The following is a 20,095-nucleotide window of genomic DNA, read 5'->3' on the forward strand; positions in this document are numbered from 1 at the left end:
CTGACTTCTAACTAATGTGAGATAAACTTGAAACCAAACTTCACCAGCTTATCCATAAGTTAGATTTAGATTCAAAGCCTATACAGGCCTCTAAGAGTAGGATATGTTGTTGTGGGCACATTCCTGATGGCTAAACCCACAGCACAGTTCAAGGTTAGAAAAATGCCTGACACAGCTCAAAATGGAAAACCATAGTTTTACTGTGAGAAAATGAATATATACACACTTATGTTCACTGTTTAACACTTGAAATGACAAAATTTATCCCAAAATATAGGGAGGGAAATGGAGTAAAAAAACATTAGAAACTTTTTCAAAGTTTACATGAGGGAACTGTATTTATAAATAAGAAATGAGAGTATGTATTTATTCTGTGTGATTTTGCTTTTGTTTTTTGATTCATGCCATTATCTAGACCATTACTCTTATATTAGTATTATTATAATTATTGTACTAGAAAATACTTTTTGTGACATAATCTCATAGTGTATGTATTCATTGTCTTTGGAATTTCTCTTTCTGGGGGTTGTTTTCTTCTTTGAGAGAATGCTATTTTCTGGCACAGCAGGCTAGACAATAACAAATATGCTGTTAAAATAACATTCGCCTCAAGGCAGGAGGATTAGATAGAAATAAACTTTTATATCCTAAAATTAGAAGTATTTCTAAAAGAAGTGTTTTATCACTGATAATTTTTTTCCAAGATAAATTCAACTAACATGCTTCTATTACATAATTATTAAATATAATTTAAAGCCTGCTCTAAGCAGCGAAACCTGTTGATTGCTTCTCCTTTTTGGGAAAAAAATAACATTTATCAAGGTCAAAACCACGGAAGATTTAAAATTCTTAAACACACTCTTGGCAAGTTAACCCCATCAGTGGGGTGTACTGAGAGCAATGTAATATCCACCTCACAAAAGAGCTGATGATAACCCTCACTCTAACGCTCCTTCTATGTTCGGAACAGCAAGGCATTTCCTTGCATTTCATGTGTACAACACTTTCATATTTTCAGGCATTGTATAAATGTAAATTAAATTCATCTCAGCACCATGGTAAAGTTATCAACTTGTCCCACTCTGCCTGTTGTAAAAAAAAAAATTAGATGTAACTAGAATATAGCTACTTGTCTTAACTCTAAATTTCTTATTGATAGGGACTATATAGCTTATTGAATATGTAGTGCTTGATTGTGCCTAACAAAATTCTTGGTACAAAGTAAACATCATCTAGGAGAGAAGGAAGGAAGGAAGGAAAAGATGGAGGGAGGGAAAGATAATTATTTTTCATGTTTTATCAGGATACTTTGTACTGTGCTATGGAAGCGCTTTTGTGAGATTCTTTTGGAGCTTTGGAGGCAGAAGTAAGAGTCAAATATATTTGGCTCCTGAACTCTCCCAGAACTGGCTTAAAATACCAAAATTAACAGGTGGCAGGTTTACAATTAGTGCAACAGGAGAGAATCACACCGAATATTTTTTGCAATCTAAACTTTTGAAAGAGAACTTTTTTGAAAATTGGCAGGATATAAAAATCGAAAAGTATTTTCCTTTAGTTTCCTATTTAAATGAAAGGATTGGTTCTGCTTCTAATGTACTTGGTTAGAAAAGCCATCCACAAGCTTAGTTTAAAAACTGGGGAAGCAAGGTCAGTGAGGTAACACAGTTTCTATTTAATTCTCAATTTACATTAAGCCACAGGAAAATTAATCATTCCAAATAAACTTCAAAGTAACAGTGAGGAAGGAAGGGGTTTTGCATTTTCCTAAACCCTTGCTGAGAGGCTATTGTATCCTTTATCTTCCTGTCTTCCAGAAAGTTAGTGGTTGTATTTAACTTAAACTATTCATTTACCCTTCAGATATAACATATCTTGAGATGCTTTTCAATGACTATAAGCCGTTGAAGAGTACAAACTCTCTGACAGCTTCCTTTAAATTCTTGCGTTTACAGGAGCATTTCACAAACCCATCTACACAACTGCACACATCATAATTTACACGTTAACTACAACAGGGTTTCACCTTAGGCCTGTTGCCAAGAATAATCATTTTAAATCTTTTTATCCTTTCGTAAAAGGATAATTATAAATGTGAAAGTAGCAGCAAAGGAAAGGTGTTAAGAAAGCACTTAGAATAATCTCCTCCATTTGAATACAGGAAGGCTGATGAAGAAGAGAAGGGAAGGGAGGCAAACCAATTCTTTGGGTGAGACGTAACATGTCAAATGCAAGGCATGAAACATTAAACCGAAGGTGTGATAGATCTGTCTAAACGTCCCAAACAAAATCAGCCTGCCTTTGTGCTGGAAGGACAGGAAAACTCACAAACATTCCTCATTGGAATTTACTGATAAAAAGCCAGCAACAAAATATACATGCAAAAGGTTACTCACTGCTTGTACTTCCCATGAGTTGGGGCTGTCCAACAATTTAGCAACTATGTTTTCCCTGAAGATAAATAGTACGCTCATTTAATTTGCCTTTTGTTACAACCTGAATGCATATAGTTTAATCTTACTCTCTTCCTCCACACTACAGGTGTTTCCCTTTAGCTAATTAAACATTAACATTGTGCAACTGTCAGTGCTCTAAAATTGGTGGTTAATCACCTCTGACTAAGAGTACTACAGAAAGTCTAAGTAAGTTGTGTTCCAGATAAATTGCAATGAATACAAGATGTTTCCGTCCTCTGAAACATTACACTGGAAGTTCATAGTTTATTTTTCAAGATTTCTACTTTAAATGGCATTGTTTTTTTACAACTTCATTCCTTGAAGGAGTGAATGGTAATGTGGCATATGAATAAAGGATGTTCTTAGAGGAAGTATGTCATATTATTTAGGACCTCACGTCAAAGTCAAAGACATGAGGGTTTTGCTCAAATACTGCTACTTGTAGTGTTGGGGAATTCCTTTTGTTTTGTTTTGTTTTTAATCAAGAAATGTCCTGATTAATGTTAAGGTTTACATCCTCCTATGAGCAAGCATCTATTACTACTCAAGGTAATATTTTTAATATATGGAGAAATAGTAATCCATTACCAAAGCGATAGATATTGGGTTTGAGACAGCCTGGGACCTGGGGCCCTTTGCTGCAGTACTGAAATACTTACACTGAGACACACATCTCCAACAACAAAATACAAAGAAACTATAAGGGACTAAAAATAACTGCACACATGCCCAGTTGGGGCAAATTCTAGACAGAAAGATACAAAAGACTAAAAAACCCAACTGCCACTTCTGAAGAGCCCAAGGCAAAAACTGGGTGTTGGGAGCAAAAGCAGGGTACTGTGCATGACCCCTGCACACACCACCACCTAAGGGGTGGGCACACCACCTAAGCCACCCCTCCAGCCTGACCCCTGCACACACCCCTACCCTCACCCCATATAAGGAACAAGTTCACCCCCCACTCAGGGAGCCAGTGAGTGAGCAAGGGAACCTGTTACTTGTTCTTGCTCCCCCCCTGCTGCAGCAGGGGCCCCAATAAAGCCTTGCCTGAATTTCTTATCTAGCCTCAATTTCTATTGATTGGGGAAGGCCAAGAACCCTGGTCGGTATCAGGTTGAAAGAGAATACAGACAGAATCATGAAATTCAGAAGTCGAATGTATGTATCAGTGAGTGTATAAGTATATAAACTAAAACTCAGAACCCAAGTGAAAAAAAAGACCCTGAATCAGATCACCAGTCTGTCATTTGGGCTCTGAAAGCAGTGATGTGCCGGAACCAATTTTTACCAGCTTTCGAGCACCAATTATGTGCATCAACTTCTAACTTCACATTGAGGATCTCATGTCAGTAGCTTGACATAGGCCGTGCTGGGATTATTTACACCACAGAAATCAGCCAATACTACAAATCAGGGCTCCACTCCTACCCTAACCTGCAGCCAGTTGTTAAACATTTACCAGAACATAACTCTCTGAAAGGAAACCATGGTGGTCATGTTTTCTAAATCAAATAATTCTTCATTTGACCTTGCCATTTTCATATTTTATATAATTGAAGATAAAACTATTATATCTGCAATGAAAAATCATGAAGAAACACAGTGTAAAGTATCTGATTTTAGCAAAATTTAACTATGAGAAACAAATCTATATACCAAAAGATATGGAAAGCTATTTTCTTAAACATTTAGTAGTCCTGGAAATGAGCATATTTAGAAGCATAAGAGTATTACAACAGATTTGGAACTGCCATTATAATCTCCACAATCTTGAGTGAGTTACCCCACCCCTTGGACACCATTCCTCTATATTCGTAAGCTGAAGATGTCAGCTTAAATGACTTCTGTTCCTTCTATTTAATATTATAGATCTTTGGGATAATACCAAGGAGCCTTCACTTGCCTCCATATGGGTCAAATTTTCCTGTCTTTTTGTGGGGGGGCAATAACAGTCAGCATGGCTTATGAAGAATTCAATAGCAACTCTCACCCTTCAGAGTCTTGAGGTTTTTTATTGGATCTTCCTACATTATCAAGAATTCTTCTTTTCTGTACATTAACTATACACAAGGGTAAATGGGTAGCAAACTAAACCAACTGCATTCTGAGCAACAATGTCCTTACTTCCAGTTAAAATTAACTATTTCAAATCCAAAATTGTTTTTTGTAATCTGAGTAGGATATTTCAAAAGAAATAAGCTGCCTATGTACACATTGGTAGTTAATGTACAATGTTAATACATTAATTTTTTTAACATTAATTTTTTGATATGAAGCAAATGTTTAAAATGGTGATGATTTTTTAAAGCTCTCTAAGTATAATATATATCTGCAAAGAAACACAAAGCAAGTAAGTTATCAGCCTTTAACCAGAAACAAATATTTATAAGTAATATATAAATCAAAATTGACTAGATTTGGAGTGACAAAGACAAGAACAAATTGATTTAATATTTCAGACTTTGAGTTTATAAACTTTTGAGAAAAATGCTATTCAACAGGCAGGCCAAAAAGTATACATTCAAGTGCTAAAGAGAAAATATTGGCATATGAATAAATTGGTTTAGGCCATCTCCATATTTAGTGATAATTCATGATAATTTATGGCAAGTCATAACTATAAAACAGGTATGATTCTTACCTAAAGTAAAAATCCAACATAAAAAAAAAGTCTAAGTTGACTGCTAAGTAACTGCCAGTCTCCTAAGCAGGGACAGTTCTAAGGAATGATTCACAATATGTATGTTCCCATGGTGGAAAGTACAGATAATGTGATGTGCAGCAATTAAAAGCATTTCCAAAACATTTAATGCTAATAACATGCTAATACCATATCTATGCTAGCAACCTAGCTATCGATGTTTCGGTAGATCATCTACCTGTAATGCAAACTATATTTGCAGTGTCACTGTTCAGCCATATGCTAAAACTATGGTCACTCACTTTTATTTGCCTGTTTAATAAGAATGGATTTTGGTATTGAAGAAATAATTTATCATAGTTCTAGCTTTTATAAGCATTGCACTTCTTTCATTTAAACTGTTCTTTAATTATAACAATAATTACAGCTGAAATATAGAAATTTATACATCAAAATATGCCTTATAATATTATGTAGCCCCATGTGGTTATTGAGCACCTGAAACATGGTGAGTGCAAATTGAGTTGTTGTGTAACTAAAATACACACTGGATTTTGAAATCTTGGTACAAAAAATTAATAATGTAAAATATATCATTAATATTTTTATATTATTACATGTTATAGTGATATTACTTTGGATATATTGGGATTGATAAAATGTATTAAAATTAATTTTGCCTATTTATTTTTAGTTTTTAAATGTGGAAACTAGAAAACAAAATTACACATGGGGATCACATTTGTGGCTCATCATACTTCTATTGGACAACACTGGTCTAGAATATATATAGTCATCTGTAAATATTGGTGCATCAAATGATCTTTGTCTTTTAAACCTAATTTCATTGATATTAAAAAAAGAGTCTGAAAAGGACAAGATGAAACCAAGAGAGATAAAGGTGTCACTTGGTGATTCGGCAGTAGAAAAGAAATACACATAGTGGCTTATTCCGGAAAAAAATACAAGATTAAACATATTGATTGGAAGATGTTGAGGTTGGGAGTTAGGTGCCCAATCACAGCTCTGAAGTTGCTTTATTCGTTCATTCCACTCATCTTCATTGTGACATTTCTTATATCTTAGTCAGATGTGCTCATGTCTCTCCAATTTAAAAATTTAACTAATGTTTTATTTCCCTAGCTGTATTTCAAGTTCCTTGAGGATCCCTGCATCTTTATATTTATTTACATACATTATTGATGCTAAAAAATTGTTGGGGTATTAGCAGTCACTCACTATTTGTGAGTCTTAAAAGTTGACCCAGAAAGGAAAATTTCTAATTTAGGAACAACTACAAATCAAGAGCAGTCCTTACAAATAAATAAATTTTTAAAATGCACCTCCAGATACCTTTCTTCAGTTGCTAAAGCCTTGCTCCATGTATGCAAAATGTCACGGCTACATCTTCCTGTAAGTTTGTTATACTATTTGCTCACCTGCAGCCATATGGATTTCACTGCCATTCAGAATTAGGCAGAGATAACATTCATGGCCGTACTAGAGCAGGGCTAGCACCCTCTCCATTTAGGCCACACTAACGGGCTGAAAGCACCTTGTGGCCTTCTAAGTCAAAAGGCATGAAATAGACCTCCAAGAATTATGACCAGAGTTTGACTTTGGGGCCTTGCTTTGGACAGATCATTTGTCAGGACAATCAAAATTGCCTCTGTCTTAGTCTCATTCTAAAGTCCAAGAGAAAAGGTCTCTAGGAACTGATGAAACTGTCCAGCTCATACCCTTCACCTATCTATTGCATTACTATTATAAAGGCTGTTAGTTGCAGCAGTTGTATGACAAAGAAACACAGATGTTTTAATTCCTTTAATATCATGTAGATCAGGTTTTGAGCCTATTGCCAGCTGTACCTAGGCAAGTGATTTGATACTAAGCAAGTCATTTAACCTCTATGTGTCTCCGATTCTTAATCTGCAAATTAGAATTACTAACACCTACCTCTCAGAGTTATAGAAAACACACACACACACACACACACACACACACACACACACACATGAGCACACATGAGAGACAAAGTATGTCTGCAGAGTGGTGCCTGGTACACAGTCTTTAATAATTGTGCTTAACAACTTGACAGCTATTATTGGTAGTAGTGTTGTAATTAAGAACCTTAGAACTGTTAAATTGATACAGTTTATTTAATTGGTATAACATTTTTCTTTCACTGTAGTATAGTACATAATGAGCATCATATTTTGCTTTTCTCAAATTTCTTATCCATATTGTCTGAGTTAAACCTCCTTAGAACTCCATAAGCAGCCTAAAGTTTTAAACCACAGTGACAGAACAATGAAAAAAATACAACTCATGGTTCATTTAGTGTTTATATTCACTTTTTTTCCTCTTTGTCAAACTTAAGACAGATACAGGTATTTTTACTTGCCCAGTCCGGGAAACTGAGGCAAAGAGGAAAATCATTTAAACTGGTTTTAGAGATGGTTGTATTGTGCTGGAAAACACTTGAAACCATCCATAGCTGCTCAGGTTTATAGTACCTATACAAAACTGGAAATACTTAATTCAGGTCTCAGAATACTATGCTTGTTTTATTTGTTTCTTTGTTTTTATTTAAATAAAACACAAAGGCAAGAGAATTTACCATTATAAAAATAAAATTATGATATGGGTCGCGTTTTATTTAAAAATATAGAAGATACTTAGATCTCTGAAGACTCATGTTGATACTGACCAGGGTTCTTGGTCTTCCCCAATCAATAGAAGTTGATCAGAGGCCAGACAAGAAATTCAGGAAAGGCTTTATTGGGGCCCCTGCTGCAGCAGTGGGGAGCAAGAACAAGTAACAGGTTCCCTTGCTCACTCACTGGCTCCCTGAGTGGGGGGGGCGAGCTTGTTCCTTATATGGGGTGAGGGTAGGGGTGTGTGCAGGGGTCAGGCTGGAGGGGTGGCTTAGGTGGTGTGCCCACCCCTTAGGTGGTGGTGTGTGCAGGGGTCATGCACAGTACCCTGCTTTTGCTCCCAACGCCCAGTTTTTGCCTTGGGCTCTTCAGAAGTGGCAGTTGGGTTTTTTAGTCTTTTGTATCTTTCTGTCTAGAAATTGCCCCAACTGGGCATGTGCGCAGTTATTTTTAGACCCTATAGTTTCTTTGTATTTTGTTGCTCAAGGAGAGATTTGTCCAGGTGCAAGCATTGCAGCACTGCAGCAATGGGTCCCAGGTCCCAGGTCCCTGCCTGTCGCAATGTATTCAATAGATATTTTACTGAAATGCAAAATGCAGATTATATGGCATTTAGTAAAACTCCCTTCTCTTGCTGATTAATAAACTGAAAGCTGAGAGAGGTCAGGTGATCAGTTAAAGATGACCTAACAAGTAAGCTACAGAGTCAAACCCAGTATCTATTTCCATCGCTTCTAGTATTCTTTCAACTGCACTATACTGTCATTTTTGTTTAAACTTTGAGAGCATCCTTCTAACACTTGCAAAGACAACATTTTCAAAATGTTTTTGCTGTTTTCATGGTCAAATTACATTCTCAAAATATTTCCATAGGGTGATGGGTGGGAAGCAGAGAGACTCTCTTTGTGAAAATAAAGGGTGGAAACATTTTGAAAATGCTATGAAAACATTTGGCTGCCTTAACAGCCTTAAAGAAAACATTTATTTTGGCCACAGTGACTAAAACATTTGCTTCCTTTGGAAATGCTTGCTGCCAAAATAAAGCTTTGTTTCTTTTTTCGTATAGAAGCAAACATTGTTAAATGAAATATTTTGTATTATTGTATACATTATTTGAATATTGATTATGGCCACTCTTAGTGACATCATTGTGCATAGAGTTTGTTTTGTAAAGAAATTAGGGACACTTGTATTTAAAAACAGATTTAACATTCTGAAGTGGCAACTGTATTGCAACAAAATACCTACATGAGTAATGAGAAATTCAGTTATCCTGTTAAGAAGTTTGTCTTGTACAATGGTTATGTTCATGTAAGTAAAACATCTGGAGTACAAGGTATTGTGTACATCAAATAGCCAGAAGACAGACTGGTTGACTAAACTTTTTACATTTTAGGCTATAGTTGTATTTTTTTGTGGAATTATTCTGTATTCTAAGGATTTCTGTCTACTGAGTGCATAATACATATTAAGAAACTCAATTTGCTTCTACTTGGAGTTTATTTCTGTATCTAGGCTGATTTTAACGTATTTTATGTTACCATTTTAGCTAATGGTCTTCAACTCCAATCCTCCAAATCAAGTCACATACAACTGTATTCATGAATCTATACACACATCAATTGAAAGGACCTGCCTACGTCTATAAGAGATGGGTTACAATTCAATACCTATAAAAATCTACCAGTGTTAAGACTAATGATTACAGCAAACCTTTGCTCACTTAATTTATAGTCTCACTGGGAAAGCAGTTCATCCTGAAGAAAATGGAAAAGGGAGACAATTATTATTATTTTTTTTTTTTGCCGTACGCGGGCCTCTCACTGCTATGGCCTCTCCCGTTGCAGAGCACAGGCTCCGGACACGCAGGCCCAGCGGTCATGGCTCACAGGCCCAGCCGCTCCGCAGCACGCGGGATCCTCCCGGACCGGGATACGAACCTGCGTCCCCTGCATCGGCAGGCAGACTCTCAACCACTGCGCCACCAGGGAAGCCTGGGAGACAATTTTTATCATAGAAAAGAGTAACCTGGTGATTCTCAATCCGGGAAACATATCAGAATCACCTGTGAGGCTTTTAAAAATTACAACTGCCTAGGCCTTACTCTAGACCTGCTGAATTTCTTTTAAAGGTGAGTTTTAAGCCACAGAAAATCATTATAGGACCTATCCAGCACATAGCTACCTCAAACTCGGATAACTAAAAGGGACTGAAGTATCTGGGTTTGGTCTGATTCTACTAGAAATGAACAAACTTGACCTAGGTCGATTGCTGGTAACCAGCATTACATTTCTTGGCATTATTATTCAGATATAATCAGACTATCTGACATTCTATTTTTGTTTCTGAGAGCCATCTCCTGTATTGCTTCCAGATTATGAGACCAGTGATGGTGCATTGCTCTAAGATCCACAACTGCCCCAGCACAGGGATCAGTAATGGAAGTTTACCCTTTTTCGTTCACTATTGCATTCTACAAAATTAGCCTGGGCTTGGTTTGTTTTTAGAATGAGACATACAATATTTTAAGGAGATGTCTGTACTTGTTATTTTTTCTACTTAGGAATAAAGAATACAAAACAACTTGTCTCCATTTTACAGTGCACGTAATGTGAGTGTTCTGAAAATTAAAACAAACAGAAAGGAAATAAATAAATTGCAAAATGAATAACAGAATACATGGATGCACTCTGCAACTATGTCCAAATGGTAGCAGGCAAAAAGAGTCTAAGATTCCTTCTAAAGTATACTGTGACTTCCTGACTTTAATTACATAGCTTTTCCTTAAGTAAACATTAATGACAGAGCAAATATTGTTGCCCAAAGAGGCTATTTTCTAGTAATTTTCTAGTCTATTTGTTTTAAAGCCTCATGAAAACCATACTAAGTAAACATTCTAAATAATTATAAAGAATAGATTTAAAGAGACTTTCTAACTCTTTTAATCAGCAGAATTTTCTTCTTCTAACAATAAGACAATATTTTTCCAATCTTATAGCACAACAGTGAGCATTTAACATCTAGAAATATAATATACAAGGATACATTATTTCGGAAAAAATCAGTCAGAAATGTGATGGTGAAAGTAGTCTAGCCTAAAATGTAATTTATGAAGTGAGGTCATCTGTAATCTTTATGATCCATACTGCCCAATATTGTTATTTGCTCATCATGATTCAGGGTGCATTCTTCCATAAATATGTATCTAGAGTCATATTAAACTTAAAATGAGAACTGTGGAGTTTTCTTAATGCAGCTACTCTGGGAAGGATTAAAACCTGTATCATCAGTCAACTATTGATGAGCATCTACTAGCGGTAAGGTCCAATGTCAGATGATCTGAATGAAGGACAATAGAAAGTATAAGATGTGAATTTTGCTCTCAAGTACTTTACAAATGTAAGATATGAATTCATGAAGGGATATCTAACAATATAGGGAAATATAATATTAGACCTAAATACAGGTTATTCAGTTCTGTACAGATTCAAAGTAAGATCTCAATATTGAAATAGATGGGTGAACTATCCTGCTGGATTACTGGCTATACTCACTGGCCTTATGAATATATTCTTGCATCATCAGGATTTGAGATTAGCAGGACATATTTCATTAGTATACCTCCTCTGCAGTTTTGTGTAATAATAACATGTAATTTTTAGTGGGTACTTACTATGTATCAGGAATTCTTCTAAGTTCTTTATGTATGTCAAATCATTTAATAATCTTAACAACATTACAAAGTGTATATGATTATTGTCCTGCTCATTTTAAATATCAGGAAACTGTGGCTCAAGGGATTAAGTGACTTTCCCAAGTCATACAGCTGTTATATTGGGTAATTGAGATTAGAGCCCAGGCAATCTGAATCTTGTTCCCACACACTGACTTGCCATGCTATGCTAACTCAAGAGTCAAAGAACCTAAAGAATCCTAAAAAGTTAAAGCTATAAGGAACCTTAGGAGACAGTGCAAATTCTTCCTCATACACATAGGGAAACTAAAGCTCAAAGAGATGAAATGGCTTGCCTATCTATGATCACACAGCTAGTTAGAAAGAAACCATGATTGCAACCCACACTTACTGATTTCCAGCCCATGGATCTTTCCATAATAATCATTATAATCCCTTTAAGCATTTCTCCTTTGCTTCATTTTTCCAATCTGGACTATTAAAAATGATGCATGTCTATAATTATCTGAGTTGAATTTGACTGTATACAAGCAAAAGTAAATGGAAACACTGAGATATAAAGTGTGATATATAAAGTAAGATAGATGAGAGATAGATGGATAGAATGAGATATAGATAATATAGATATATGGATATAACATATGTAATAACTACCAAAACTCTGCTAGTAGATATTATTGTCCTCAATTTACAGATTAGGAATCTGAGGCTCATAGAGATCAGCTAACCAGCCTAATGTCACACAGCTAGTAAGTAAATTCAAAATCAGGTCTGCTTGACTTTAAACTCCTATGTTATTTGTACTATCTGAGTAGTGGTTGCAATATGAAAATACTTTACAACTTTTACCCCATGGAGAAAAAAACTTTGTGTGCTTTTCTTTTATAACAAAGATCATAATTTATTTTTCTAATTTACGGGTAGTTGATAAGAATGGTTTTAATTTATAATTAGACATTTTATTATTTTTAAAAAGTTGGGATTCCCTGGTGGCGCAGTGGTTGAGAGTCCGCCTGCCGATGCAGGGGACACGGGTTCATGCCCCGGTCCGGGAAGATCCCACATGCCACGGAGTGGCTGCGCCCGTGAGCCATGGCTGCTGAGCCTGCGCGTCCGGAGCCTGTGCTCTGCAACGGGAGAGGCCACAACAGTGAGAGGCCCGCATACCGCAAAAATAAAAAAAAAAGTTATTTTTACTAAAATGTATGTTATGGTGTGGAAGAGAAAATTTTAACCTAAACTGTCATTGAGTATTTTCAATATAGAACTGTCATTTATAAAAAAAAAGTGAGCTTGAAAGAGGAATACAGGTAAACAGTTTTACATGCATGTTCTATGAAAGAGTTCTATTCTCTAGGAATTGAAATAGCAAATTAAATAGATATTTAGTGAGACCCTAGCTAGTGCAAAGTGCTCTGCAAGATCTCCTCACCATACTAGGCCCACATGGCCAGTTTTGTGTGAGGCTTACCGATTTCATCATTGAGCCCACCACAGTTCCTGGCATAGTACCTTACACACAAATGTAGTTTGAGTTAGACTACAGAAAAAGTATACCCAGTTCACAAAATCAAACAAGAAAGAGTATATAATAGGCTGTTTCAAAGAGTTGAAATGACTACAGCCAGAGAAATTATATTTAAAGTGAATCCAATTATGAGCCCACAGTGGAGTAAAGTTTGTCTTCTCTGAGACCTGGAAAAACCTAAGTCCATATTCTGACTGAAAAATCCTAAACAGCTGCATCGTGATTTTGGTCCTTTTTATTTCCTTTAAAAAATAATAGTATGTGTTAAAATTAGGCATCTATACATTCTGGTCCCTGCAGAGAAGAAATTTGAAAATTTAGTCACATACTGCTCCTGGACAAACTCTCCACTGTTCCTTTCCCAGATCTCAGTTAAGGAAGAGCTTTAATTCCATTGCATAGCCCATTATTATGAGTTCTGTTACTGTTGTTGGATGATTAAAAGGAAGGAAAAGTACTGACAAATGAACACCTACTATGTGCTGAGCATTATGCTAAAGTTCACATCAACTTAATTTAATTCTCTGAATAATTCCATAAGATGGGTACTATTATCCCTATTTTAAGACCAGAAGCTAACCCTCAGAAAGGCTAACTTGCTGAAGTCCAGCCAAGAGATCCAAATTGTAGGTCTCATCTGTCTGACTCTAAATACACTATATCATATGCATGTATTTCTTGACCTAGTGTAGGACAAATGACCCTTCCTTAATTTCTGATAAACAGAAGAGCACCTCCTCACAGTGGAAGAAACAAACTCAACCATAACAGAATAGAATAAGCAGGGCCTGAAGGGCGGAGTTGTGCCTGGTCATCTCATCTCACTTGAGGCTTCATACATCTTGCATCTCCACGATTTACCAAACTTGGATAAAGGCAAAAAAGATAAAGGGGGCTAGTACTTCACACTAGGAGTAATTTTTAGGTTGCATGACAGAAACCAAATAAGTGGACTATAGGTTTCACAACTGTAAATCTGGTGCAAACAAAAGAGATTAGGAAACGATTAAACAACAAAGACTGTGACAGAGGAAAACTAAGAAAAAGTGGAGCTGTTTCAGAGGAAGGAGTCAGTGAAGATTTTATGGAGAAAAGGAGCCCTTAGCCAGGTCTCAATTTGGATGGGACCTGGACAAGAAGATGCATGGTACACCCATTCCAGACTAAATCACAGAGATAAGAATGAAGCTGTCTTGGGACCAGAGAGGAGACAGGCCTGCAAGGTAAAAATGAGAGTATGATGGGAACAGTGAAAATAAATAATAACAATAAGTTGCATGGGGCTTACCAAGTACCAGGCACATTTCTAAGTGATTTATATTGTCACCACATTCTGGCAGAAATTCTGAAACTTAAGCACAGTTAAATGATCTGCCCAAAGTCACACAACAGGTAGTGTTAGAGCTGGGATTTGGAACCTATGAAGTATGATTCCAGAGTTTGTTCAATTAACCACTACAATGATACATTAAAGGAAAAGTATATTCAAGCAAAGACATATAGGTACCACTTCTCTGTAGTCAATAATTAAGCTTTTCAATGCAAATTAAGAGAAAACGAATATGTAGGAAAAATAGGTAAAAACTAGGCATAGCCTATAACTGGTCGAGATTTATAAAATTTATTACTTATGGGCAATGTGATTTACTATAAACTATAAATAAATTGAAATATATTTTAATTAATTTTTATTGGAGTATATTTCTTTACAATGTTGTGTTAGTTTCTGCTGTACAGCAAAATGAATCAGCTATACATATATATATATTCCCTCTTTTTTGGATTTCCTTCCCATTTAGGTCACCACAGTGCATTAAGTAGAGTTCCCTGTGCTATACTTTAAAAGAATTAACAGCACTTACAACACACTTTAAGTGGACCTATTAAATTTATATCCTTTTAGTTCATAATCTGATCACTTAGAAAGATTAAGTGGAAAATTTCAAAGATTTTTAATTACCCTTTTTATCCTAATCTTCATATTACATAAAGTTTGATATACTATTATTAAACAGAGGTTAAAACTATGCACACACACAGCTACATCTATACACACTACATATTTAAGAGCAAAGGTGGGTAGTCAGCTCTGTCTCCATTGACTCTTTATTTTAGGTAATTTTAAGATAATAACATGTAGGAGGTGATATACAGTATTACTATCCCAACAATCTATACTAAGAAGTGTTATCCACAATTACCATTGTTCAATTTGGCATACTAAGATATATGGTAGTATCTGAAATATGTTTAAGAATTAAATTTAAAGTTTAAGACATTAATTTTCAAACCACATATATTTTTCTATATCTATCTATCATATATGACAAACTGCAACCATTGTAATATAATGGCAGTGTTCTTATAATTAAAGACAAATGCTTTTCTGCTTTAAATACCTTGATTTTTCTATTAAACAATGACCACTTAGTTGGAAAATGTGAATAGTGTGTGTAAAATTTTGATTTAAACCTTCCCCCACTTCTTTCTAAAGACAGCAGCCAAAAAACTGAATAAGTCAGGGTGCCTTTGAAGATATTTAATTAAAATCTAATCCCACATTCTTAAAAGCTCACATAAATTAAGCTGTCATTCAGGAGATTTATGCATTCACATTTGCATATTACGTACAATTCATCAATTACTCATGTTTGAAAGCAATGCTTTTCCCAGGGTGCTGAACTGCCAACAGTGCCAACAGGCACGTGCAACCCACAAAACCATACCTACTGGTACCTTGGAGAAAGCCACCTCCATATGGTCTTTCATTTGCACATCCACAGAGCTCCAAGCACACTTAGAAAAATATGACCATGGTTTGATGGATTCTATTCAGCTAAATTCGACAGAGATGAACATTTTACTTAATCTTGGTGCAATTGTATAGCGGTGGCAATTCAACAACCCTTCTTCCGCTCATGGCAAGTTTTAAGATTGCAGTAAAGATACAGAATCGTTGCTGAGCTTCAGCATCACCAGTCAAAACAGTTAAACTAATATTCTCTGCAAGTTGATAGAAGGCAACCATTTGTTTAGCATGGCATATTTGAGAAAGGTAAAAAAAATGTAACAAATATATACCTGTGTGTGTGCATACATACATAATACATAGATACACATACACACAGAGAGACAGAGAGACTTGAAGGTGAAAATATCAAAGTGTGCAGTGGCTCATTCAGAACACTTGGAAAGCTTTAGATGTGGCGAAAATAAAATGCCCATAACGTTTCCAGACTGTGTTTTTTCCTAAATACTATTTTTGGGAAAAAATGGCAACTCTTTAATAGCACAATGTCTACAAGCAAACAGATGCAAAGACACATTTTCCCCATGAGCTATAAGCTGTTACAAGATACCTTTAACTTTTTATACATACTGAGAAAAGAGGTCACTCTAGTAGTCCCAAAGGGAAAATGGTACACTTTATAAGGCACGATATATAAGAAAAAGAAACACAGAAGCCAAATGACATAATGGGGTAAGCTCAGCTACTGCCACAATATTTTACATGAACCTATTCCTTAATAGTCAGTATAATTGTTTTAGAATTCCAAACAACTGCTTGCTTTAAAAAGTGAGGCCTGAACCAGGGACATTTCTCCTTTCATACGCAATGCCTTCTCCCCTCTTTCTAAAATCTGTCACCAATTCCTTTATCGTTTAGACATCCAGAAAACTTCCAAAACTTAGAGCAACTGGTAAATTTAAATGATCTTCTCTCATTTATTTTATATAAGTTATAAGCCTGTGTACTTGCACATGTGCATACTGCAGCTAATGTTCAGCAAATGACTCATAAAAATTCAACTCTGTAAGGATGTTTTGAGTGCCCACTATGCACAAGGCACTGTGTTAGATGTTGTGGGGAGTATAAAGATGCATTATACATGGTCAGAACTCAAAATAATATAAGAAAAATATACATGTACACTAAGGACTAAAATACTGACATAAACAATGCATTTTGAGGACAAAAAGAGAGAAATATTCATCCTGAGGAGACCAAAGGGGGTGGCATTTGATCTGATCCTTAAAGATGAGTATGAAAAATGTGAAGATTGTTTCATAAATGTGCATGCCTTGTAGAGAGGCCATGCTAATCTTTCTGTGTATCATTCCAATTTTAGTATATGTATTGATAGAAAAAAAACACATAATCAAAACTAGCTTGAGAATCCAGCTAGTGTTCAAAGCAGGAAAAAAACCAACACGAATATATGAGATAAACATTGTATCTTCTAATTATATACTATTTTCCATGGTACATACAGTTGGTTTAGTATAAACTGTGCTTTTACATATATCAAACATTGACCATTAGCCAGTCTTAATGTCAATTGCCATTGGGTATTAACTTGTTGCTGAACATTAGTTGGAATATAAAGACAGCAATAATAGTGGATTTATTCTACCAGAAAACAATATCTGCCTTTTATTCCTATCATCCTCTTCAATTTTCAAAATCCTGATTTCCCCCAACAGGTAATAGTATTAAGTGTGTATTACTTTTGTCATATAAATTTAATGTAAAACATTCCTATAAGAGGCAGTATGTTTAGTATCTGGAATGGGAGTAAATAGTACTGTAGAATAGAAGATTAAGTGTGTGTGTGTGTGTGTGTGTGTGTGTGTGTGTGTGTGTGTGTGTAATGTCACTCTCTCTGGCTGCAATTTAACCCTGAGGAAAAGTATTTGAGTTTGGTTCTGAATGAAAAATATCTGTCATGAGTTACCAGGTTCAGTTAACAATGTTAGCAAAACAACTGATATTCAATGTGTCCAATGCTCTAGCATTCAGTTTTACAAGCTTTCTTCAAATCCTCCATCTCTGAACCCTGTAAAACCTACATGGGTTTTAATTATGATCAAGAAGCTGTCAGAAAAAATCTATATGGACAGATTTTTAGAATAACTAATTATTCATTGTAACAATTCAACTAATTAAATAATGTCTGAAATATGTTATTTTAAATAATGCAGTGTAGTGGGGACATGTACAACATAAGGTGATTATATCTGAACAGTTAGTGATCATTTACTGTTATAATGTTTTTGCCTTACAGGACAAAAACAGGTCTTTACTTAAATCTTAACTGCTATTTACAACTGAAAGTTGTCTTATTACACTATCTCTCCCTAAGTGAAGAATAATGTATCATGCTGCCATATGTCTCTTTTCAAGAAATATTTCTCCCTTCTTTCAGGAAAAAAAAAGACTATACCTCAACAACTTTATTTCTTCAGACGAACACAGCCCTAATACTGAATAATGTCTTATTGAATGATTAGAAAATAGTTCTTCTTTGTTACATTTCCTATGCTTACTGTGGTAAAATCCTTATTTCATAGAGGGAGGAAAATGTTTCCTAGGTGAAAAATCATAGCAGAATTCAAACCAAAGAGAATTCAAGTTTTGTTAATAAATAAAACTGCCATAAATCCAAAAAACAAGGCTGACATTTTACCAGATATATAACACTCCATCCTAAGTTACTCATTATTCTAAACATTAATTAAAACTAACTAGTGAATTAAAAGGTATTTTAAGCCAGAAATAAAGAGGGAAAAAAGTCTCACAAACAATCACTATAAATAAAATATTAAAGTGGCAAAACTCACAAGGTTGTCAGTGTTCTAAGTTTATTTTTAAACATATCTTAAGGATAGGTATAGTATAAAAATATTTTATTCTAGGAATGAGTGAACTGAATGAGATATCTGCTCAGTTTAGAGGCTATTTTGATATACTGGTTTTGTTCTAGTTCAATAGTTATAGAAAATCTATAAATTCATTTCCAGTTCTGAGTCATTGGATTAAAAAATTTTAGCTCAGCTTGTGATTTAGTAAAAATAATAATGATAATAATTTGGAGGTTTGGATTCCACCAACTAGTAAGGCTTACTGCATTTTTAGATCATAATTTAGTTTAGCTCAAATCCTTATTTTAGATAATAGCAAAGAGCTAGACTAATGACTAAATTATAGCACTGTGCAAAAATATCTCTTACCTTTTGACATATAATGTGTATTTTAAGTTAAGTATAATATCTTCCACATTGTATTAATTTTTATTTTACTTCCTCTTTATATTTTCTATCTAACAAAACTGTCCTAAAATTAACTTGTGCAACAAATATGCTACATGATAGTGGTCTTCAAGAATCTGATGATGTTATTATATGACATATGGCTGGCAGTGTGACTTCTGTGTTGGAAAAGGTATCACCTAACAAGAAAGATAAATGTCCTGTCCTCTGTGAAACTCTATTATATGTTGTTTAGGCAAGAAAGTCATTGAAAATGACAGAAGATATGTCAATCAAAATATAGATATTAAAAATCCTTAAATACATATATTGATAATCCATACTGTGCTAAAAGAAGCACAATAAGCAGAATATTTTCTAAATTATAACTTTAAAGAAGGTCATAATTCTTGCCCCAGGCACACCTAAATATGAAACCTTCTTACTACTTTTTTGCAACAGCCTCACCATAAGCACTCATCAATTTTGCTGTCCAGAATGTTGTTTCAATCAAAATAAGATTAACAGTGCCACAGTAGAATATCAATGAAATATCTAACTTACTGAGAGCATCTGTCAGGATAGAAAGAGACAGAGTTTCGGTAGGAAACACTGTTAAGTTCCCATTTTCAAAGTTGGAGAATAAGGCAATAACAATCTCAATTCATTCAATTTGATATAGCAAATGCTTATTGAATTATTAATATTTACCATTGGTTAGCACTCATTATCAATCTAGTAGAATTTGGAAACTTTACACAAAAACATAGGTGCATGCATAAAATATGTATATATGTGTGTATATACATTTCCACATCACTAGAACCTAGTAGAATTCATGGCACATGGTAAACACTTAATAAATGTTTATTGAATGATGTAATGATTTAATCCACTTTAATTTTCCACAGGTAACTCCCTAAAAATGTATTGTCACATCTCTTCTACCAACAATGTTATCTCTGTGAGGCTTACTGCGGACTGGGGGTTAAAATGGAGGACATTAAATATGTCTTCTTCCAACTGCTGGTCCTTATCGCTTTGTCCTTACCCTTCCCTTCCTAAGCCACACAGGCTAAATAAACAGCT

The 20,095-nt window shown here is 35.0% G+C and overlaps 1 protein-coding gene and 1 non-coding gene across 2 annotated transcripts in view; both read right to left on the bottom strand.

The window, feature by feature from the left end:
• The window catches only part of DACH2 (dachshund family transcription factor 2), a 617,297-nt gene that overhangs the window by 390,805 nt on the left and 206,397 nt on the right, over positions 1-20,095 (bottom strand). The gene's annotated exons all lie outside the window — the stretch shown is intronic.
• On the bottom strand, positions 17,025-17,130 carry LOC137217660 (U6 spliceosomal RNA). Its single transcript, XR_010940169.1, has one exon. It is a non-coding gene; the product is annotated as a U6 spliceosomal RNA (small nuclear RNA).

This window comes from Pseudorca crassidens, chromosome X, assembly GCF_039906515.1.
Source record: "Pseudorca crassidens isolate mPseCra1 chromosome X, mPseCra1.hap1, whole genome shotgun sequence".
NCBI lineage: Eukaryota > Metazoa > Chordata > Mammalia > Artiodactyla > Delphinidae > Pseudorca > Pseudorca crassidens.